The sequence below is a fragment of the Oncorhynchus gorbuscha genome, linkage group LG25 (genome assembly GCF_021184085.1).
Source record: "Oncorhynchus gorbuscha isolate QuinsamMale2020 ecotype Even-year linkage group LG25, OgorEven_v1.0, whole genome shotgun sequence".
Lineage (NCBI taxonomy): Eukaryota > Metazoa > Chordata > Actinopteri > Salmoniformes > Salmonidae > Oncorhynchus > Oncorhynchus gorbuscha.
In genome coordinates, this window is record NC_060197.1 from 32,926,896 (window position 1) to 32,951,844 (window position 24,949).

General features: G+C 46.0%; 1 protein-coding gene across 21 annotated transcripts in view; it reads left to right on the forward strand.

The window, feature by feature from the left end:
- Positions 1–280: 280 nt before the first annotated feature.
- The window catches only part of LOC124014436 (receptor-type tyrosine-protein phosphatase delta-like), a 611,657-nt gene continuing 586,988 nt past the window's right edge, over positions 281–24,949 (forward strand). For 11 of the 21 annotated variants that reach the window (XM_046329396.1, XM_046329395.1, XM_046329401.1 and 8 more), the window contains exons 1-3: positions 282–434; positions 590–691; positions 819–855. The gene's annotated coding sequence lies outside the window, so the exon portion shown is untranslated. Of the gene's footprint in view, positions 435–589; positions 692–818; positions 856–24,949 lie in introns of all 21 variants that reach the window. The other 10 variants (XM_046329413.1, XM_046329409.1, XM_046329410.1 and 7 more) reach the window with 2 other exon arrangements.

The following is a 24,949-nucleotide window of genomic DNA, read 5'->3' on the forward strand; positions in this document are numbered from 1 at the left end:
ATGTTTTAGCAAAACAAGCACAGCGCGCTGCCGTGGGAGACGTTTGATATGCGCAACACATCCATTTCTAATGGATTTATTCTCGACATAGAAATCAACAGATAGGCCAAACAATGTATCGTCTGCGGATCGTTGACGGAGAGCTTAGGGAGGGGGAGAACAGATCCTACCCGAGTTCGTTGCTCTGCTAGCCGGCCATCAAGTGGCTACATAGAGAAATTCAGGCGCGCGTGTGCGTGTGGAAAGTATCTATCTGGGATGCTGTCTTCCTCGCGCACCCCTCTCTCGCTCGCGCGCTCGGAGCCGTCGCCAGGAGTGGTAGGCTCCAATGTGACAGCAGCAGCGCTTGCTTTCTAAAGAAAGCTTAGCTCTCACTTTTCAGTCTGTCTCATTACCGCTCTCATTGTTTCTTTCGGCAGCGAGAAACGGAGCAGGTACCAACTCTCCTCCTCACCCTGTATTATGAATAGCCTTTTTTTTTTTTTTGTTTTTTTTGCTGCACAAATGTTGATTTTATCACTTTTTCTTTTTGGGAACCTCGATTCTAACGGAATTTGTTGTGGCTGTTTTGGTGTCTTCTCTGTTTCAGTTCACTTGGAGTCTATTTGGAATAAGAGAGCTGTTTTCTGACTGGAGAGAAGGAAGATAAGGCTCCTCTGGATTTCCTAAGGAATTTTATCGGAACGCCTTGGTAAGTGGTCCTTCGCGTCGCATAGAAAGAGGTCAGGTTATCACTATTGATAAATCCCAGTTTGTCCGACATGAGTGTACAATTCAATCACTTATCATTTATTGTCCCTTTTTTCGTTTTATTACAGTTACCGTGGCTTTTGAATTCATCAGCTGGGGTATATAGTAAGTAGCATTTAGACTTTTTTCTCGCATTATTATCTGCAGAGATGTTGCCTACTTTACAGGCTTTTAGAAGTGTCGGGTTCATGAGTTGTGTAAGCAATATTTTAGCAAATGATGTATTGTTGGCGTGTTATTATTGACATGCCATGAGCAGACATTTCAGCTCATCATGGAAGTACGATGTCGGATGCTTTTCAGACGAGCACTTGTTCACTCTGCTTCAATATGCCCGCTCATATATGAAGATATCTGTTCAGCTACCTGCACACTACAGGACTACCCTTTTCAATATTAAATGTTTACCTTAAATAGCCTGGGTTTCTCTCCCAAAGAGATCGGGAGAGGTGGTCCATATATGCTGGGGATGGCAACTTTGATGGGGGGGCACCAAAACTCACACCCACCACATATGCCGTCAACTGATTTGTGCATTATATTTGTGCAGTTAAAAGACTTAACTATCTTAACGAAATGCATTATACCATTAGCCAGGTTATATACCATTAGCGCCCCCCCCACACCATTTTCCTGCAATTCTACACATTTTGCCATGACTTATGCAATGCTAATATGATATCTGAGTGAGAGTGACTAACAAAATCAATGGGGGCCCCATAGAGGTCAGGGCCCCTGGGCACGTGCCCTGCATGCCCGGTTGGTATTCGGGACAAGATTACTAGAAGTTTAGATAGCTGGCTAGACGTAACTCCCCAATAAATAAATAAAATCCCACTGACATGGCTAATTGAGTGACTGTCAGTGACTAAGAGACAAACTTGAAATTGCACCTTGTGTATTCTCCTATTCTAACGCTTAACAGTAAGGTGAGAACCCTAATATATATATATTTTTTTTAAATGGTCGAGGGCCCCATTTTTGGAAGTTAATCCACCCACTGCCTGCCAGTTGTCCATCCCTGATGCATATCTGTTGTCTACATGGTTGATGAAAACGATGCTGTGATGCTCCCCTTTTTTACAATATATTTTTAAATATGTTAAATATCACAGAACATGTGGGGAAACGTCTCTTGAAAGGTGCTTCTCTTTGTGTTAGGGAGGTACATTGGGAGGGTCTGGGGTGTGTCAGCTACTGTATGTATGTGTAAAATCATCACTTGGGGGTGTAAAGTTATTCCAGTGGTGTCATGTCCGAGAGAGAGAGAGAGAGTGTGTGTGTGTGTGTGTGTGTGTGTGTGTGTGTGTGTGTGTGTGTGTGTGTGTGTGTGTGTGTGTGTGTGTGTGTGTGTGTGTGTGTGTGTGTGTGTGTGTGTGTGTGTGTGTGTGTGTGTGTGTGTGTGTGCGCGTGCGCACTCGCTGTTCACCATTGGATAGACTCTTTACATGTCAAATATGATTGTACAATCACTGCTGATTGACATAAATAGCACTGCCCACTGCTGCACTGAGAGGGGGCATGTTTGTTTGCCCTCCATCAATGTCATGTGAATCCGCAGCATTTACTACATTCTGTGTTGCATTCTTTTCCCGCGGAGAGTGTTTGAGTGGTTTATCCCGCGCAATCCTGTCTCTCAAATTTGAACTCCGATCAAATCAGTGCGATGTGCAATGGCATTGTATCAAATCAAAAGTGGACTAATTGAATGACCTCACAATGAAACAGCTGTTGGTCTCAACCATTGAAACCCTTGGAGGGGGGGCGCTACAACCACCTCTCCGTTAACATTGTGCTTCCTACACACCCAGGAGAGGCAGTTGTGTAAAGCGAAAGAAGGCAAGAGGAAGTCATACATCTCTCCCCTGTACATCAGAGTGACACAGGGTTAAGTGAGAATGACCATAAAGGTAATGTGATAGCGTTATAGGTCTCTCTATCCCCGGGGAGGTGGAGAGAGGATAGTGTAGCTCATCAATATGGACCACTGCAATGAGTCAAATCATGATGTGGACACAATTACATGCAGGCAATTACATTGTTAACCATGAACATATTGTATTATTCAAGCTGTGTTATTCAGAGTTACTCTAACATATTTGAGGGTTATATTTTGCATAGCAGAGAGATGTCAGCACTAAGGTTATCTTTGTGGATAGGCTTGGCTGCGCTAATGTGGCCCTCGTGTAGCAGTTTTTCTGGTGTTGACCATATTTAGTTAGAGCTATCTCATGCTGTAAATGCAAAGAATAGCTTTACGTGGAAGTGTCTGTCTGTCTGCTTGCAATATTGGGGCCATCGTTATTTTATCATCAAACTATGAATGAAGTGTTAATATGGAGGCTACGTAAATATGAATTTATACCGCCACGTCTAATCTCCTTAGCTGGGCTTCAAAATGGTGACGCCGTCATGTCTCGGTAGATGTTTTGAAGTCGTCTCCTATTTGACCTTGTTTGATTGAGGAAAGTCAACTATACCCTTGAGTAGCACAGCAAGATCACACACATGATTGACATCACGGCACTACAAAAAGCACAGCAGTTTCACACACATTTCTTTACGTGTTACATAATTCATCATCATCTCGTGAGGCACTACAGTGTTTTTTTTTTTCTTCTAAGATGAAAAGACAAAGGAGTGACTTTGAAAGCAAGCAGGAAGGCAGTGGAATGTATTTGATCATGCATGCACCTGTCCATGCTAAGCGGTACAGTGGGAACGTGCTAACAAGAAGAGGAGCATCATACTGCCAGTGGCAAGAGTGAAAAATACATAAATCCCTCACAGCAACTGGAAAACAAGTTGACATTGCAGCATGTATTTCCTACTACTAGCTCAGCTATCCCTTCCAGGTTGAATTGCAACTTGGCTGAGGCATTCATGAGACTAGTGCTTTTTGGAGATGTGAGGGAACATTCAGTTTGTCTCTGGGAAAGGGGATTTTCAACTTTCACTATTGTCACTCTCTTTTTTTTTTCTTCAGCAAGTCATTTTCACGCATTAGTCCCAGGTAAGTATTTTTCCCGCCATCCGTTCCCGGCAGCAGCAGTCCCATTTCATAAATTGCCCACCATTTGACAATTTTCTCCCGTCTTCTGCCCGAGTCCTGCTCGCTGAGTCTATTTGCTTGCCTTGCGTCCATCAACAAGATATTAGTTAGCTGGAGAAAGGCAGCTCTTGCTCACGTGCTTGCTGAGTGGCGGACGAGCATTAACTCCACATTGCTGCAATGCTCTTCCCACCTGTCATCATCCTTCAACACCGATAGCTCGACTGCGCGGCTTTGTTTGAACACACCTTCATGACTTTTACCTGTTCCTTTTTCTTTCTCCCCGGAGAGAAAGACGGGGAGAAAAGGATTCAACATATAATTCTGGTTTATGAAATCCTTCCAGGTGACGTAATCGGGCCATGGCTAAGTGTTAGCAGAGGATTGCCATAACAACAGCAAATAAACAAGTATCAAACTACTTTTAACGACTAACTCACTTTAGTATGTAGATGTTTGTTTCCATGCTGAGACAATAGTCTGAATTAACTAATGAGCAGTACTATTGGAAGGATATGGACTGTGCAAGTGTCCATAATCCCAGCCACTGATTGCGGACATTATCGGCAGTAGAATCCTGCCATTTCATTTGCATTTTTAATAGACTTACAGGAGCAATTCGGGTTAAGCGCCTTGCCGAAAGGCACACCCGACACATTTCTCACCTAGTCGGCTCGGAGGCCTTTCAGTTACTGGTCCAACACTCTTGACTGCTAGGCTACCTGCCGCCCTCTTTCCCTAGTTCTCTCCACAGTTACGCTAGGCTCATATGTAAGTTACAGCTAGCATACACGGTACTTACAGCTAGCATACACGGTACTTACAGCTGGCATACACGGTACTTACAGCTAGCATACACGGTACTTACAGCTGGCATACACGGTACTTACAGCTAGCATACACGGTACTTACAGCTGGCATACACGGTACTTCTGTGATGTCCACATGTTCTCCTCCGCATACTGCAACTAAACGCACCTTGAATACAAGCCCACTTGTTGTGACACATCGGATGGCCAGCTCCCAGGGGGACGTTTTATAATGAGGACGTACTGACGGATGCACCTGGCGCAGGCGCTTTCAGGAAATGTTGATTCATCCCGAGGGAAAAAAACAAAAAAGTTTCTGCCCGACCAACATGAAGCAAGAAATCTCTCTCCCTCTGTCACATCGCCTCGCCTCTCACTGTGGCAAAAAAAAAGGTTTGATTTATCCCGTCTGCTTCTTACACTTTTGGGATGTGGCGCGTTTTCTTATTTGGGGGCTTACGTCTTTGCTTGCCAACGTTTCTCATCACCTGAAGAGTGTCTGCTGGATTTGAAAATGTGAAAAAAAATCTACATATGGGTTGTCCCTCTGAGGCCCCTGAACCAAATGACTCCCCAGATGGCCTCCTTTTGGCACAGGGAGTCATATCACCAAGACCCTCCCCTTCAAGCCTAAAAGATGACTTCAGTATACAGTAAGTCCCTGTCAGAAGTTGTCACATCATGTGATACCAGTGTGGTACAACTGCTCCCAGGCTTGGTAGCTGTTTTAGCCGGTGGTGTTAGTGCATTGAGAATCGTGTGTGTGTGTGTTTTGAATGGTTTGTTGTGGGGGTAGGGCCGTGTTGATTTACAACCGGATCCCTCATGCAGATTTTTCAATAAAGACATCAGCTGTCTGGAGATTTATAGTTGATGGATGCACACGCATCTAATCAACTGTTTCAATCACATACTACATACAGTACACCGTGCATGATCAATTGAATTCACACACAGGACAACATTACAGGCAGACACAGAAACAAAGCACACACACACAAAAATAACAAACATTTTCTCTGGTGTTGATTGGAAAAGTTGCTTGAAATGAAACGTCACCTGCACTTCTGCCAAACCGCTTATTTATCAGCCCTTTGGCGTCGCTCGTAAATCAGACATTTATTAAGTTGTTAAATGACTACTATTGCCATTAAGCCTGATGTATATGACACGGTAGGAGGGAACATGAGCTATTGTGTTTCTTCTGGCTATTCAATTAAGTTAGGTTTTTTAAGCCTGTTTTCCCTCTCTCCTCTTTCCTCCACCCCTCTCACCTTCACCCTCTCTCCTCACTTCTTCACCCCTCTCTCCTTCACCCTCTCTCCTCCCTTCTTCACCCCTCTCTCCTTCACCCTTCTCTTCTTCACTCCTCTCTTATTCACCCCTCTCTCTTTCACCCCTCTCTCCTCTCTCCTTCACCCATCTCTCCCTCACCCCTCTCTCTTCTCGTCTTCACCCCTCTCTCCTTCACCACTCTCTCCTTCTCCCCTCTCTCCTCCCTTCTTCACCCCTCTCTCCTTCACCCTCTCTCCTCCCTTCTTCACCCTCTCTTCTTCACTCCTCTCTTATTCACCCCTCTCTCCTTCACCCCTCTCCCCTCTCTCCCTCACCTCTCTCTTCTCTTCTTCACCCCTCTCTCCTTCATCCCTCTCTCCTCTCTTCTTCAACCCTCTCTCCTCTCCTTCTCTCCTCTCTCCTTCACCCCTCTCTCCTCTCTTCTTCACCCCTCTCTCCTTCACCACTCTCTCCTTCTCCCCTCTCTCCTCCCTTCTTCACCCCTCTCTCCTTCACCCTCTCTCCTCCCTTCTTCACCCCTCTCTTCTTCACTCCTCTCTTATTCACCCCTCTCTCCTTCACCCCTCTCCCCTCTCTCCCTCACCTCTCTCTTCTCTTCTTCACCCCTCTCTCCTTCATCCCTCTCTCCTCTCTTCTTCAACCCTCTCTCCTCTCCTTCTCTCCTCTCTCCTTCACCCCTCTCTCCTCTTTTCTTCACCCCTCTTTTCTTCACCCTTCTCATCTCTTCTTCACTCTTCTCTCCTTCACCCCTTTCTTCGCACTTCTTCACGCCTCCCTCGCTCTTCTTCACCCCTCTCTCCGCTCTTCTTCACCCCTCCACCCGCTCTTCTTTACCCCTCCCCCCGCTCTTCTTCACCCCTCTCTCCTCCCTTCTCTTATTTTCTTCCCTCTCTCCTCTCTTCTTCACCCCTCTCTCCTCTACCCCTCTCCTTCACCCCTCTCTCCTCTCTTCATCACCCCTCTCTCCTTCTCCCCTCTCTCCTCCCTTCTTCACCCCTCTCTCCTTCACCCTCTCTCCTCCCTTCTTCACCCCTCTCTCCTTCACCCTTCTCTTCTTCACTCCTCTCTTATTCACCCCTCTCTCCTTCACCCCTCTCTCCTCTCTCCCTCACCTCTCTCTTCTCTTCTTCACCCCTCTCTCCTTCATCCCTCTCTCCTCTTCTTCAACCCTCTCTCCTCTCCTTCTCTCCTCTCTTCTTCACCCCTCTCCCCTCTCCTTCTCTCCTCTCTCCTTCACCCCTCTCTCCTCTCTTCTTCACCCCTCTTTTCTTCACCCTTCTCATCTCTTCTTCACTCTTCTCTCCTTCACCCCTCTCTCCGCTCTTCTTCACCCCTCCACCCGCTCTTCTTTACCCCTCCCCCCGCTCTTCTTCACCCCTCTCTCCTCCCTTCTCTTATTTTCTTCCCTCTCTCCTCTCTTCTTCACCCCTCTCTCCTCCACCCCTCTCACCTTCACCCTCTCTCCTCACTTCTTCACCCCTCTCTCCTTCACCCTCTCTCCTCCCTTCTTCACCCCTCTCTCCTTCACCCTTCTCTTCTTCACTCCTCTCTTATTCACCCCTCTCTCTTTCACCCCCCTCTCTCCTCTCTCCTTCACCCATCTCTCCCTCACCCCTCTCTCTTCTCGTCTTCACCCCTCTCTCCTTCACCACTCTCTCCTTCTCCCCTCTCTCCTCCCTTCTTCACCCCTCTCTCCTTCACCCTCTCTCCTCCCTTCTTCACCCTCTCTTATTCACCCCTCTCTCCTTCACCCCTCTCCCCTCTCTCCCTCACCTCTTCTCTTCTTCACCCCTCTCTCCTTCATCCCTCTCTCCTCTCTTCTTCAACCCTCTCTCCTCTCCTTCTCTCCTCTCTCCTTCACCCCTCTCTCCTCTCTTCTTCACCCCTCTCTCCTTCACCACTCTCTCCTTCTCCCCTCTCTCCTCCCTTCTTCACCCCTCTCTCCTTCACCCTCTCTCCTCCCTTCTTCACCCCTCTCTTCTTCACTCCTCTCTTATTCACCCCTCTCTCCTTCACCCCTCTCCCCTCTCTCCCTCACCTCTCTCTTCTCTTCTTCACCCCTCTCTCCTTCATCCCTCTCTCCTCTCTTCTTCAACCCCCTCTCTCCTCTCCTTCTCTCCTCTCTCCTTCACCCCTCTCTCCTCTTTTCTTCACCCCTCTTTTCTTCACCCTTCTCATCTCTTCTTCACTCTTCTCTCCTTCACCCCTTTCTTCGCACTTCTTCACGCCTCCCTCGCTCTTCTTCACCCCTCTCTCCGCTCTTCTTCACCCCTCCACCCGCTCTTCTTTACCCCTCCCCCGCTCTTCTTCACCCCTCTCTCCTCCCTTCTCTTATTTTCTTCCCTCTCTCCTCTCTTCTTCACCCCTCTCTCCTCTACCCCTCTCCTTCACCCCTCTCTCCTCTCTTCATCACCCCTCTCTCCTTCTCCCCTCTCTCCTCCCTTCTTCACCCCTCTCTCTCTCCTTCACCCTCTCTCCTCCCTTCTTCACCCCTCTCTCCTTCACCCTTCTCTTCTTCACTCCTCTCTTATTCACCCCTCTCTCCTTCACCCCTCTCTCCTCTCTCCCTCACCTCTCTCTTCTCTTCTTCACCCCTCTCTCCTTCATCCCTCTCTCCTCTTCTTCAACCCTCTCTCCTCTCCTTCTCTCCTCTCTTCTTCACCCCTCTCCCCTCTCCTTCTCTCCTCTCTCCTTCACCCCTCTCTCCTCTCTTCTTCACCCCTCTTTTCTTCACCCTTCTCATCTCTTCTTCACTCTTCTCTCCTTCACCCCTTTCTTCGCACTTCTTCACCCCTCCCCCCGCTCTTCTTTACCCCTCCCCCGCTCTTCTTTACCCCTCACCTCCGCTCTTCTTTACCCCTCCCTCCGCTCTTCTTTACGCCGCTCTTCTTTACCCCTCCCTCCCCTCTTCTTAACCCCTCTGTCCTCTCTTCTTCACCCCTCTCTCCTCTACCCCTCTCTCCTTCACCCCTCTCTCCTCTCTTCATCACCCCTCTCTCCTTCACCCCTCTCTCTCTTCTTCACCCCTCTCTCCTCTCTTCTTCACCCCTCTCTCCTCTCTCCTTCACCCCTCTCTCCTCTCTCCTTCACCCCTCTCTCCTCTCTCCTTCACCCCTCTCTCCTCTCTCCTTCACCCCTCTCTCCTCTCTTCTTCACCCCTCTCACTTCTTCACCCCTCTCTCCTCTCTTCTTCAGCCCTCTCTCCTCTACCCCTCTCTCCTCTCTCCTTTACCCCTCTCTCCTCTCTCCTTCACCCCTCTCTCCTCTCTCCTTCACCCCTCTCTCCTCCCTTCTCTTCTTCCCTCTCTCCTCTCTTCTTCAGCCCTCTCTCCTCTACCCCTCTCTCCTTCACCCTCTCCTCTCTTCTTCACCCCTCTCTCCTCTTCTTCACCGCTCTCTCCTCTCTTCTTCATCCGCCTCTCCTTTACCCCTCTCTCCTCTCTCCTTTACCCCTCTCTCCTCTCTCCTTCACCCCTCTCTCCTCTCTCCTTCACCCCTCTCTCCTCTCTCCTTCACCCCTCTCTCCTCTCTTCTTTACCTCTCCCTCCGCTCTTCTTTACCCCTCCCTCCGCTCTTCTTCACCCCTCCCCTTCACCCCACTCTCCTCTCTTCTTCACCCCTCTCTCCTCTCCTCTCCTCTCTTCTCTTCTTCCCTCTCTCCTCTCTTCTTCACCCCTCTCTTCTCTTCACCGCTCTCTCCTTTCTTCTTCACCCCCCTCTCCTTCACCCCTCTGTCCGCTCTCCTTCAACCCTCTCTCTGCTCTCCTTCACCCCTCTGTCCTGCACCCATCTGTCCTCTCTTCTTCACCCATCTCTCCTTCGCCCCTCCTCTCTTCTTTGCGCCTCTCTCCTCTCTTCTTCACCCATCTCTCCCTCACCCCTCTCTCCTCTCTTCTTCACCCCTCTCTCCTCCCTTCTCTTCTCTTCTTCCCTCTCTCCTCTCTTCTTCACCCCTCTCTCCTCTACCCCCCTCTCCTCTCTTCTTTGCGCCTCTCTCCTCTCTTCTTCACCCATCTCTACCTCACCCCTCTCTCCTCTCTTCTTCACCCCTCTCTCCTCCCTTCTCTTCTCTTCTTCCCTCTCTCCTCTCTTCTTCACCCATATCTCCTTCACCCCTCTCTCCTCTCTCCTTCACCCCTCTCTCCTTCTCTCCTTCACCCCTCTCTCCTCTCTTCACCCCTCTCCTCTCTTCACCCCTCTCTCCTTAACCCCATCTCCTCTCTCCTTCACCCATCCCTCCGCTCTCCTTCATCCCATCCTCCGCTGTCCTTCACCCATCTCTCCTTCACCCCTCTCTCCTCTCTCCTTCACCCCTCTCTCCTTCTTTCCTTCACCCCTCTCTCCTTCTCTCCTTCACCCCTCTCTCCTTCTCTCCTTCACCCCTCTCTCCTCTCTTCACCCCTCTCCTCTCTTCACCCCTCTCTCCTTAACGCCATCTCCTCTCTCCTTCACCCATCCCTCCGCTCTCCTTCACCCCTCCCTCCGCTCTCCTTCACGCCTCTCTCCTTCAACTATCTCTCCTCTCTCCTTCACCCCTCTCTCCTCTCTTCTCCACCCCTCCGCTCTCCTTCACCCCACCCTTAGTTGTTCTTCACCCCTCTGTCCTCTCTTCTTCACCCCTCTGTCCTTCACCCCTCTCTCCTCTCTTCTTCACCCCTCTCCTCTCTCCATCACCCCTCTCTCCTCTCTTCTTCTCCTCTCTCCGTCACCCCTCTCTCCTCTCTTCTTCACCCCTCCCTCCGCTCTCCTTCACCCCTCTCTCCTCTCTTCTTCACCCCTCTCCTCTCTTTCCCCCTCCTTCACCCCTCCCTCCACTCTCCTTCACCACACCCTCCACTCTCCTTCACCCCACCCTCTGCTGTGCTTCACCCCTCTGTCCTTCACCCCTCTGTCCTCTCTTCTTCACCCCTCTCTTCTTCGCCCCTCCTCTTTTCTTCGCCCCTCTGTCCTCTCTTCTTCTCTCCTCTCTTCTTCACCCCTCCCTCCGCTCTCCTTCACGCCTCTCTCCTTCACCCATCTCTCCTCTCTCCTTCACCCCTCTCTCCTCTCTTCTTCATCCCTCCGCTCTCCTTCACCCCTTTGTCCTCTCTTCTTCAATCCTCTCTCCTCTCTTCTTCACCCCTCTCTTCTTCACCCCTCTCTCCTCTCTTCTTCGCCCCTCTCTCCTCTCCTCGTGGCGTTGCTCTGATAAAATTTAGAAGAGCAGGGATTGATTGCAGGGATGAAGCACAGAGGTCCAAGGGGAACACTGCAACGGCTTTATGTTACTGCGGATCAATTCTCGCCTTTGCATACTGTAGAGACTTATACCACCAGACTTAAGCTTTATTCTTTGCTCGGCCTGAAGTGAGGATACACTGTTTACTTACAAGCACGCAAGCGTGTCAAAGGCGATAACGTGTATGGCTTAACCCAGGGCCTAATGTATTTGTTTGGACTCTGTATATAACCAGTTGCTTATTCAATACAAAGCAATACCATAGGGACATGTCTGAATAGGAAGTAGGCCGTAGAGGTGAAATTAGAGGTGAAATTTAGGTGAAATTGCCAGTAGGTCAAATTATATCTTGGTTTGGTTTCTACTCAACTTGAAGAAAATGATGTGGCTGGGTTCACTGCTCAGCACACTTTGAGCAGAGATGAAGTGACTAGTCTTGAATGCTACTGTACTCAGTTGTTTTGCTCATTACATAATTTCACTGGAAGGCAAGTAGTGCCTCCAAACCAGGGTCAGACAAGCATGCTTTTGAAATTCACCTCAACTGAGAACCGTGGTGGATATGTCCCCCCCCACCCCTCCCCCTTTAGCGTACTTTGCTTTCGCCTGCAGGGAACCAGCAGCAGTCTTGTGCTCACGCTGGGAAAAGTGGATTCCTTTCGGCCATACATGACAGAATCTCGCCAAAAAGACAAAAACTGACTGAAAGAGAAAAGGCAAGATAAGGGGAGACTCTTGACTATCGCCTTGTCGCCAGAATCTAGGCCAATCTAGAACTGTGCTAATTAGCGATACATGTTAGCATGATAGATCATGGCCATGTGATGCTGTATTAAGCGCTAGCATGGCCAATGATATTTTTTTTGCCACGTCCAAAGGGAAAACACCAACCCCATTGTATGTTTTGACCTTCTTTGTGGTCTGCGTGTACAGTACAACACCAGAGGGGGATTCTGTAAGACTGCTTGTTTTGCTACTAGCCCCTCTGAAGGTTTTCAGAGGGCAGTGATAGGTTGAGTGTTAGCATTGTGTCATCCAGGAGGAACAGAGCAGGAGGAAGAAAGAAAGGATAGAATATTGCAGGCATGCCGGTGCCAGGCAACTCTGTACAGGTCGATGTTGCTCCCTCGCCCGACCCGAACATGAGAAATCAATTAGACACTCACTTGTTATCCGAGGGACTTTCACTGTGAGGGAGAGGATGGAGAGAATCAGAAAGAAAGAAGAATGGAGGAGGGAGGTGAACAAGAATGCCGGCGCAGCCTGTTCGCTGTAAAAAAAGATCTGGACCCATGTGACCTGCTGCTAACACCTAACCGTTTCAGGCCACATCCCAATACACTGGAATGACTGCTTTGTCTCAACCGATTTCCTTTATGGTCCAAAATACTAACCTGCTGAAAGCCTTTGTTGGGTTTTCTACCACATTCAGCCAATTCACAAGATTCATTGCAATTCCAATTCAATAATGGAAAAGTTCAATTTATTTACAATGAGGGCTTTCGATTTGTTACATTGTTGTCCTTGTGAGGTAAAATGTATATGAGCCTAATCCAGGTATCAACCAAACTGCTCTCTCTTATCAAGTCCTTTCTGATCAGTAGCCAGGAAGGATAGGGGATGGGGAAAGGATGCTATTGTGAGAGTATTGGAACTCAGCTGTACTACTAAGTCCTTTCTGATCAGTAGCCAGGAAGGATAGGGGATGGGGAAAGGATGCTATTGTGAGAGTATTGGAACCTAGCCGTACTACTGAGTCCTTTCTGATCAGTAGCCAGGAAGGATAGGGGATGGGGAAAGGATGCTATTGTGAGAGTATTGGAACGTAGCTGTACTACTGAGTCCTTTCTGATCAGTAGCCAGGAAGGAAGGGGATGGAGAAAGGATGATGAGAGTATTGGAAAGGACTGTCCTTTCTGATCAGTATTAGGGGATGGGGAAAGGATGCTATTGGTGAGAGTATTGGAACCTAGCCGTACTACTGAGTCCTTTCTGATCAGTAGCCAGGAAGGATAGGGGATGGGGAAAGGATGCTATTGTGAGAGTATTGGAACCTAGCCGTACTACTGAGTCCTTTCTGATCAGTAGCCAGGAAGGATAGGGGATGGGGAAAGGATGCTATTGTGAGAGTATTGGAACGTAGCCGTACTACTGAGTCCTTTCTGATCAGTAGCCAGGAAGGATAGGGGATGGAGATAGGATACTATTGTGAGGATATCGTGAAGTAGCCTTACTGTTGTCCTTGCTTACCTCTCCCTACCAGCAGCCTCGGGGCACTCGGAGCACTATGCTGTAATTACACGTCAGACCTTTCACCCTCTTACTTCACGGCTGATACTACAGGGACGTTGTCGGCGTGCTAGGGCATACAGTACTAGCATTTCTTACTGAAACCACGAGGGGCACAGTTGGTCTTTGTTATATTATTAACACCTCATGGCATCAGTATTATGTCTGTGAATATGCTGGTTTTGTAAACAGGCCACTGAGGAAGAGGATTCTGCACTGTACTTATAAAAGGACCGTTGTTTGGGAGTTGGTTTGAAAGCAGAGGAGATCATTGAGGGACTATTTGAATGTTTTTCATAGGTATTTGTGTGTTGTTGTTAGTTTAGGTACTGATTATTTTGCATGTTCTTCATCAGGCAATATTTATTTAGCTGAAACCACTTTGATTTAATTCAATCTTACAGCGACGGACCTTAAAACTGTTGCTAAATTAGATCAATTGAATCGTTTTGTGACATTAGACAATGACTATTCTACTAAGAATATCTCTTAGTTATTGACTATTCCACTTAGAATATATTTGTGTTATTGACGATTCCACTTAGAATATTTTCTTTGTGTTTATATTTTGACGTTTGTATCACTTTACCAAAATGGCAAGAGGTCTTCAATTATGTTCAGCACAAATGTTTAATTTTCCATTTAAAATGCATACATTACGGATTTCCCGGAGATCCAGAGAAAATGACTTCACATAATTGAACGAGATGTTTGAAATAAATGGGCTAATGAATCTTAATGCATCTTAATGCAATATTTGATTGAATGGGGCTTAGCCATGCAAATACAGCGGTCTCGAGCGTACCACTGTCAATGGATTCCACTAGGCCCTCGGGTTCTCTCTTTGATCGCGTCGAAAAGAAGCTGCTTTTTGATCACGCCACACCTCCGACATAAATCTACCCTTACGAACGACAGCTCAGAAAAAGAGGAGAGTATAATCTGTACGGACACATAAGCACAGGAGAGCAACCCAGCTGTCATACCACCTTGTATTCCATTACTGGCTTGCCTCTGGAGCTAAGCAGGGGGGAGACTGGTCAATCCTTGGATGGGAGACCAGATACCGTCTTCCCCCTGGTGAAGGAGGTCTTCCCCCTGGTCTAAGGCATCAATGCCCCAGGGTAATGAGTAGAGGTGCTATAGCCCCGGTGTCTTGGTCAAGGAGTCATCAATGCCCCAGGGTAATGAGTAGAGGTGCTATAGCCCTGGTGTCTTGGTCATGGAGACTTCAATGCCCCAGGGTAATGAGTAGAGGTGCAATAGCCCTGGTGTCTTGGTCAAGGAGTCATCAATGCCCCAGGGTAATGAGTAGAGGTGCTATAGCGCTGGTGTCTAGGTCAAGGAGTCATCAATGCCCCAGGGTAATGAGTAGAGGTGCTATAGCGCTGGTGTCTAGGTCAAGGAGTCATCAATGCCCCAGGGTAATGAGTAGAGGTGCTATAGCGCTGGTGTCTAGGTCAAGGAGTCATCAATGCCCCAGGGTAATGAGTAGAGGTGCTATAGCGCTGGTGTCTTGGTCAAGGAGACATCAATGCCCCAGGGTAATGAGTAGAGGTGCTATAGCCCTGGTGTCTTGGTCAAGGAGACATCAATGCCCCAGGGTAATGAGTAGAGGTGCTATAGCCCTGGTGTCTTGGTCAAGGAGACATCAATGCCCCAGGGTAATGAGTAGAGGTGCTATAGCGCTGGTGTCTTGGTCAAGGAGACTTCAATGCCCCAGGGTAATGAGTAGAGGTGCTATAGCGCTGGTGTCTTGGTCAAGGAGACTTCAATGCCCCAGGGTAATGAGTAGAGGTGCTATAGCACTGGTGTCTTGGTCAAGGAGACTTCAATGCCCCAGGGTAATGAGTAGAGGTGCTATAGCACTGGTGTCTTGGTCAAGGAGACATCAATGCCCCAGGGTAATGAGTAGAGGTGCTATAGCGCTGGTGTCTTGGTCAAGGAGACTTCAATGCCCCAGGGTAATGAGTAGAGGTGCTATAGCACTGGTGTCTTGGTCAAGGAGACTTCAATGCCCCAGGGTAATGAGTAGAGGTGCTATAGCACTGGTGTCTTGGTCAAGGAGACATCAATGCCCCAGGGTAATGAGTAGAGGTGCTATAGCCCTGGTGTCTAGGTCAAGGAGACATCAATGCCCCAGGGTAATGAGTAGAGGTGCTATAGCCCTGGTGTCTTGGTCAAGGAGACTTCAATGCCCCAGGGTAATGAGTAGAGGTGCTATAGCACTGGTGTCTTGGTCAAGGAGACATCAATGCCCCAGGGTCATGAGTAGAGGTGCTATAGCCCTGGTGTCCAGTTCTAAATCCCCCACCTGGCCTTTCAAACTATCTTGGCCACCTAATTATCCCCAGCTTCCATTGGCCCTATTCTCCTATGCAACTTCCCCAGGTCTTTCCAGTAAAAGAGAACTGGTAAAATGATATTCTCTGATTTTAATAGAAAAATCAAATAAAATGTGTTACAACCAATTACACTGTTCCTCTTTTGAGCTCTCTCTCCCCCTCTTCCTTAACGACGTACTACCAGTAGGTGATTGTCATCGGTGAGCAGCACTGAAAAGGGTAAATTCAGTTTGACAGATAGGGCTGGACTCGCACTGAGTGAAATGGAAAAGGGTTTTGATAGCAGAAAGCCTACATGTCGATGCTGGGCTACAGAGCTGCCAGGATTAATGACCATGAAATGCAGCACACTTTAGGTGAATATACTATATAGTAACGTAAAAACAAATGGACAGTTTAAAAAAAAAAAAATTGTAAGAGAAATCAAAGTACTACCAGTATTTCACAAACAGAAAAGCAAAACTTTACTGTAATAGTTAACTACGTATACTGAACTGCTATTTTGTATTATTGAACCTTTATTTAACTAGGAAAGTCAGTTAAGAACACATTTTTATTTGTAATGATGGCCTACCTGTAACGACGTTCGTCTGTTGAATGAAGAGAGTCAGACCGAAATGCAGCGTGTAGGTTACTCATGACTTTAATGAATGACAACGGTACATGAAATAACTGAATTACGAAAACAACAAACGAAACGTGAACTAATTACAGCCTATCTGGTGACTACAACACAGAGATGGGAACAAACACCCACAAAATACAACGCGAACTCAGGCTACCTAAATACGGTTCCCAATCCGAGACAACGAGAATCACCTGACTCCAATTGAGAATCGCCTCAGGCAGCCAAGCCTAACTAGACACACCCCTAATCATACACAATCCCAATTAATACAAACCCCAATATGAAACACAACATATAAACCCATGTCACACCCTGGCCTACCCAAACATATACCAAAAACACAAAATACAATGACCAAGGCGTGACACTACCCCAGCCAAACCTGGACGATGCTGAGCCATTTGTGTGCCGCCCTATGGGACTTCCAATCACGGCCGGATGTGATACAGCCTGGATCCAAACCAGGCACTGTAGTGACTCCTCTTGCACTGAGATTCTGTGCCTTAGACCGCTGCGCCACTCGCCCTGCTAACTGAGGTAGAATGACTTTGGACTGGGCTGTATATTGTATTTGACTATACTTTACCTTCTATTATGGTATTTCAATGTTTGGTTAGTTAAATGTGATATGCAACCCCTGTCCCCTGGAAACACTGACCAACACTTTGGTTCCTACCCTGTCAATAAATCCTCCCTGGCTTAGTCATGTCAAACAACAATGTATTCAAGGTCCTGCCCACTATATTCCGACTAATTTTATTTCCATGATTCCAACAATTCACCAATTAAGGTCTAAGTGGAAATGATAAAAGTGCAGGAAATGCTTAATTTTTTGTTTTGTTTCAAGTTGGATTGAACAGTATAAAACAATCAGAATGGACAGAGCCCCATTAAACCCATTAAAAGGGTGGGGGGTGGTGGGGATCACTTATAATTTGTGTTGCAAACCTAGGGCTATGAACTGCTCATAAAAAAAATATTTAAATAATTTTGTAAACTAAGTTGACTTTCTTTCCGCCCTGCTAGCTCTGACCTTGCTGAAAAATGTACTTGCCATGACTGTGATACAGTGCATTTGGAAAGTATTCAGACCCCTTAACTTGCTCCACATTTTGTTACGTTACAGCCTTATTCTAAAATGGAGTAAATAGGTTGAGGGGAAAAAACAATCTATGCACAATACCCCATAACGACAAAGCAAAACAGGTTTTGAGTCATTTTTGCAAATGTATTCAAAATAAAAATAAAAACATACCTTAGGTGTTCAGAACCTTTGAGATTCAAAATTGCTGAGCAGTTGGCTCTGGGTGCCCAGCAGATCTGTCGGCATCATGAGTGAATAACAATGAGTGGTTTGAGGGATCAGTTCCCCAGGACAGCGCAATAATTGGCAGGTTTTACACAAGTCTCAACTGTGTAAAACAACTGCTCAACTGAGCACTCCGGCCGGCCTAAGAGGAGAAAAAAATGGCACAGAGGAGGAATGACTCGCCAAAGGGGATTGCATCTGCTCACACGCTCCCCGTCTCTACTTGCACACATTGTGTTTATACACGCAAGGCCGTGATGTGTGCCAGGTCTCATATGTGCCCATGCATGGCCAGGCGTGTGTTTTCATGATGCTGCATCACGCTGTTGCTAACTTCGAAGACACCCCTCCCTCCCCCTGTTTTCCCCATCATATGTTCCAGCGAATGAAGGTAGGGATCTGTCAAAACACATCCTTCCTTTTGTCGGCCCGTCAACTTTTTTTGGAGGTCGGCCGCCACGGAGATTCACTCATCCCTGATATTACTGGTGGTGTTCAAAATGTTTTAAAAAAGAGAGAGGACGAAGAGGAAACCATGTGTTCTTTTTAGATTCACTCAGAAAATCTTTATTCATCTATCTACGGTAGAGGACTGTTTGTCATTTCACTCAATACCAGGCTTATTTCTATACTGCCGTTCGGTCCTCTCCACTATATGTCACTGTCACTTTACAGCTCTGGACACCAAAAAATTACTGATACTACATATAGTACAACCAAGGCACTCTTAATACAGCTAATACTCAGGATATTGCGCCAATTGTGGTGCCGCCATATTGCAAATCTCCATGCAGGTGGCAAGGCTCCGTAGTGACTGACGGCTGGCGAACACCTTTCTTTAAGCAGGGCCAGAGAAATGCACGGTTCCGGCTGCTCGCGGGGCTCATTTTGTCGGGCTCTTCGATACATAATTGCACCAGGCTCCCGATAAGATCTGTCCCTACAATTCCTTGCTGCTAGGCGTATTTTTAGAACAACAACAAACAAAAAAAGTTGGTGAAGCGCTCTGCATGTGTGCTGTCTGAATTCCAAAATGCAACGCATCCAAGGCTCCGCATTTAATCAGCAGCATCTGGACTGTGTCTGCTTTGAGGAAGAATAAAGGGGAACGCAGGAGAGAGGAAAAAATACCTTTTTGTTCTCTGTTGGTTAAGGTCATCGCAATGCTGCTAAAAAGCCAAAATGGGCGAAATACAAAGACAGGCAAAAGAGGATATTTCCAAGGTCCTGAATCAGAGGTGTTGGATTAAATGCAGAAGACACATTTCGGTTGAATGTATTCAGTTGTGCAACTGACTAGGTATCTCCCTTTCCCTCACGGTGGCAAGGGATATGAACTAACAGGTTATAGAGCAAACAACGCAATTAGCACAACACATAGCCATATTACAACCTATCAACTTCCTGGCTTCCCCAGTGATTTTACCTGCGCGTTGCTACTGGATTGGAGATGGTGACAAAGAAAGACAGGCTTTGGGAACTCTCTCAAACCCATCTCTCCCAGGGCGATACAACAGAGAACCTTAGGGAGATGCGTGTCATTCGACATAGGCGCCAACCTCACCCCCCCCCCCCCTTTTTCCTGAAGAGCACATAAATACATGATAGATAACATTAGGATCCATCGAGTCGGAGGAAGGGAAAATCTATAGAAGGTGAAAATGTAATTTGCCCAAAGAGCCTTTAGGCAAAGTGCATTTGAAAACACATATTTTATTTTCCCCTGGGCGTCTGGAGGGGTTGGAAAAGATGGACTGCAGGTCTAAGCGGCATGGAAAAACAGCAGTGGTTGAGTGAGGGTGGGGAAGTATGCTATGGTGCTATGTTTTGGTCAGAGATCCCCTTCTATGTATCTCTCCTTTGATTAGTTAATTCAGTTAGGAGCACGTGTCCATTATCCGATCATATCAAAGGTCAGAGGTGTCCTGTAGACAAATCAATCTCCGTCTAAGGAGGCGCTGAGGAAACACGAACGGAGGGAGAGATGATCCATCCAATGGGCCAAGAGTGAATGAGAGAGGAAGAGGGGGGAGGGTGTAAAAAGACAAAACAATGGCATCTGGTGCCTGGAGAGAATTGAGGTGGAGAGTTCGACATTGAGCTGAATTGGGGATTGTGATATGATCAGAGAGAGTGTGTTTATAGTCGTTGTGAGATAAAAAAAAAAAAGACAAATCGTGGAAGATTCCAGTATGGTCATTTAGGTTGATGAGGCAATTGTGACTGGATGCCAGTGTCATTGATATACTGTATATGGTAGTTATGACATGAATGGGTTTAATGCTACCAATGAAACACTTATGAAATGGTAAAGTAAGAACATTAAGTTACAGTTGTGCTTCACTGATAAGAGACATAGGTCATATATTTTCTGAATGTAAGTATAACGTTTATTTATTCACCACATTATGTTAAAATGTTTTCACTTTCCTATGAATTTTAAATTCAAATGTTGAGTAACTGTTGTTTATCAGACCGTTTCCAAGCTAGCTAGCTAACACGTTGTACGCGATAGCTAGCTAGTTAATCGATAGGCATTCTTGTCCTGCTTATTTGCTGTTTAGAGATGAACGACTAAACTAACTAAACCTATTCGTAAATTGTGTTTCCAATTTAGCCCACAATTATTTGAAAGGAGGTGATGGTAAAGGGCTGGAACAAAAACTTGTAAACTCCTGTCCTGTGTATAAAAAAAAAAACTGTGGCGGTCATGACAAAATTTTCCCTTACGTACCTATCAAGTTTATGAATGTTGGAGGTTAATCTCCTTGAGGTGTCCCTCACTTGAGTTACTTATTTTGTACAATAGACTGTGTTTTAAGGACTCATGCACATATACAGAAAAACAATACAAATTTGAACATTTATTCAAAATGTCTCCACATGTTTCTGGTTTTGAGGCTTGGGCATCTGGTGCCTGTAGTTCACATGTCTAATCCCCTGCAAGGAGAGAGAAATGCACCAAAAATATTACAATGCTGTATTCATTTCACTGAATATATATTCAAGGTTGCTATGTATTTATATAATTATATTGGGACATGTTATCCTTTATCACATGGCAGTATTTGTATCCAATGCATTTAGCTTACATTAGGATGAATTAGCCTCGGCCTTATCTAGTAAGATTGCATAATATCACCTTTCAATATTAGTTATCAACGAATATGAAAAAAACATGCTATCTTGAAAATCAGGGTCCTTTAATATAATATGCATGAGGGTGAAAGTTGAAGGAATGAATCATAATGTAAGCCTACTCATAGAAAAAACATTATCAGCTCTAATGCACACATTCACTTCACAGTAAAACATCACTATTCTGGCTATTAATTATTCTTAAACAGTCACGAAAATATTCCATTTAGCTATCTCAAAATAGTATCCTGTATCATGCATGCAAGTATGCTTCTCTATCCACAGCGATGGATCTGCAGACCCTATACTGCAGGATAATTATTCAGGTCGGTGTCAACTTAATTAATTAACAGGTACTAAGATCGATTCTGTTACTTGTTTACTTGTTATTTGTGTCAGATATTTCACTTTTGGGATAGCTGTTCAATGAATTGCTGGCACTAGTTGCTCATGCTGCTACACAGTGGCTACAGTGGCTACAATGGAAACAAACGTCTCGCTCTCGGGTGGAATGCGAATGCGTTGTCACGTAATGCTGCCTTCAAGGCCCGTCCCAAATGGCAGTTACCTACTGGAAAAGTTCTACCTACTAAGCAAGGTGCCTTTTGGATTGGGACAGAGACATAATGTCATTCATGTCCTATAGTTTCTATATTTGACTTGGGTCCCAATGTTATGCATCACTGACCGCTATTAAATATTGTTTCACCCAGAGTGGCCCACATCCCGAGATCAATTGGCCACAGCCAGTTAGTCTCTTCTCACAGCCATTCATTGTACGAAGCGTCCAGAGCTTGGCAAGAGTGACTAACCAATAGCGTTACATGCTGACCAGACTAGACACGTCGCGTGCGCGAGCGTCGCAAAATAAATTTAGAAATCCATGGTATTCAATTATTGCACCCACACTGCTCGCGTGCGCCAACGAGCGTCTGCGTCGCCAAGGGCTAAAATAGAAGTCGTTCCTATTTCTGGCGCAGATAGCGCTGAAAGTCATCTCCTCATTGGTTCATAGAAGCAGGTACCCACGTGTCATCTCCTCATTGGTTATACCCATGTGGGTGATTGAAAGACGAACTTTGTTGCCGGTTGTCGTGGTAATACTATGAAAGTTTAGATGCGATCACCATATAAGTTCAAAGATGAAAAAGCCTGGAAGGAGGAGAGATGACGAGAAACAATTTGATTGGCCGTTTTATGTGTGGATTAATTGTCGGATTAGAGTTCCTTGTGCATTTCAGGTAAAATAATGGTATTCTGGCCCATTCCTCCATGCAGATCTCCTCTAGAGCAGTGATGTTTTGGGGCTGTTGCTGGGCAAAACTCCCTCCAAAGATTTTCTATGGGGTTGAGATCTGGAGACTGGCTAGGCCACTCCAGGACCTTGAAATGCTTCTTACGAAGCCACTCCTTCGTTGCCTGGGCGGTGAGTTTGGGATCATTGTTATGCTGAAAGACCCAGCCACGTTTCATCTTCAATGCCCTTGCTGATGGAAGGTTTTCACTCAAAATCTCACGATACATGACCCCATTCATTCTTTCCTTTACACGGATCAGTCGTCCTGGTCCCTTTGCAGAAAAACAGCCCCAAAGCATGATGTTTCCACCCCCATGCTTCACAGTAGGTATGGTGTTCTTTGGATGCAACTCAGCATTCTTTGACCTCCAAACATGATGAGTTGAGTTTTTACCAAAAAGTTATATTTTGGTTTCATCTGACCATATGACATTCTCCCAATCTTCTTCTGGATCATCCAAATGCTCTCTAGCACACTTCAGACGGGCCTGGACATGTACTGGCTTAAGCAGGGGGACACATCTGGCACTACAGGATTTGAGTCCCTGGCGGCGTAGTGTGTTACTGATGTTAGGCTTTGTTACTTTGGTCCCAGTTCTCTGCAGGTCATTCACTAGGTCCCCCCGTGTGGTTCTGGGATTTTTGCTCACCGTTCTTGTGATCATTTTGACCCCACAGGGTGAGATCTTGCGTGGAGCCCCAGATCAAGGGAGATTTGCTCCCACAGTTGATTTCTTCAAACCAAGCTGCTTACCTATTACAGATTCAGTCACTTCCCAGCCTGGTGCAGGTCTACAATTTTGTTTCTGCTGTCATTCAACAGCTCTTTGGTCTTGGCCATAGTGGTTTGGGGTGTGACTGTTTGAGGTTGTGGACAGGTGTCTTTTATACTGATAACAAGTTCAAACATGTGCCATTAATACAGGTAACGAGTGGAGGACAGAGGAGCCTCTTACAGGTCTGTGAGAGCCAGAAATATTGCTTGTTTGTAGGTGACCAAATACTTATTTTCAACCATAATTTGCAAATAAATAAATAAAAAATCCTACAATGTGATTTTCTGGATTTTTCTTCTCATTTTGTCTGTCATAGTTGAAGTGTACCTATGATGAAAATTACAGGCCTATCTCATATTTTTAAGTGGGAGAACTTGCACAATTGGTGGCTGACTAAATACTTTTTTGCCCCTCTGTATTTATCTCCTGTATAGCATATGTATATTTATTTTCTCTCTGTTTCTGTCCATTACAGAACCATCCTTATGTTCATCTTCTTCAGTGTTTTTTAAATAAAGTTCCTGTGTGGTAACTCTTGGCCTGCTTTATTCCCTTCTAACCGGGTGCGTTGTCAGTTGGAGAAATACCAGTAAACAGTCTGTATTACTAAATTCATTGTTTTTGTAATGTTTTATTCTCCGTGATTGTCTATCTTTTCTTTTGATGATTGTTAGTTCTCAAAGATTATATGGTAAACAAATATATAGCTTTTCTACATACAGGACTTTATATCTGGTTTTAGTCATTTAAATTTACACTGAAAGCATTTTTCCCATCCCAAAAATGGATGCAAAAAATGTATAATAATTTCTCCACAGGACTTAGTTGACCCCCCAAAAACATTTTAGGTGGCCCGCACAAGGAGTTCAATGGTAGGAAAATCCCTGGCCTCTGAAATGTTATATTAACCACCTACACTTAATTTAGAACTACCCCATTAACAAATAGTAATAATTACATCAATGGTGCATGAACATTCTGGTGGTGGGCAGGCAGAGATCCTGGACCAGTTTTAATGCCGGCAAGATGGTTAATTTGGTCCCCCTGAGCACATAATTAGTTAAATTATACCTCGGCACAGCAAAGCACTTGTAGAATGGAGAGACCAGGGTTCCGTATGGTACTCGTATTAAAAATGGCGATAGTGGTAGTGTTTTCTCCTGTAAGATTAAAACCCTCTGCACCATCATTCACCTTAACCTGCCCTCGAGACACCATCATGGACACTCATGTTTGCTCAACCCCCTAAATTACCATGAGCCACTGGAGGTAGACTCATTTTCTGGTCAGGTTAGTGCTGGGTCGGCCTTGACTTTGCAAAAGTCAAAGTACACCACCTGCCTGCCACGAGAGAGAAAGCGCTTCTTCGTCTCAAGACGGATTACACATTTTTGGACAAGCAAACGCTGCCTCGCTCTTCACCTCGGCTCGCTTCGACACAGTTTCTGAGACAGCTGGCAGATTATCGTTTTCTTTTTTTGTCTCCTTCTCGTGTTTGTGTAATGCCACGAGGAGCATGCTTGTCTGCCTGCCCAAGCAAGTGGACGAACAAGATTCACACCGTGCTAATTGCTAGTCAGTCAGTCAGTCCAGTGACACGCATGCACGGTATCTGCAATGAGGGAATCGGGAGATTCATCTCCTTTGCAACAGCCTGAGTCACAGCAGACTAGGCCCGGGCTTATAAATGGATTACACTAGTGTGTCATTGCAATTACACGCTGCTCGCAGGTACCGCAACGAGATGAATCACATTTGATGACTTTACAGCAGATATTCCCTCCACCCCTCCATCATTGAATGGCTTTCTGTCTGCTACATACAGTAGCATCAAGGTCTGGATGTGTGATTTGTTTTTTTGGAACTGCCTAACAAGCAGTGTTACGTATTTATTTGAGGTTCCACTGCAAATCTGAATTTTGCATGTTGAGCTTAGGAGGGCCTCAGATGGAAAATATGTTTGTGTATATCTTTTTTCACACTTTGTTTATCTTATTTCAGCGCAGAATGTTTTGGTCATGCAACTGGTCTCCATTTCCACA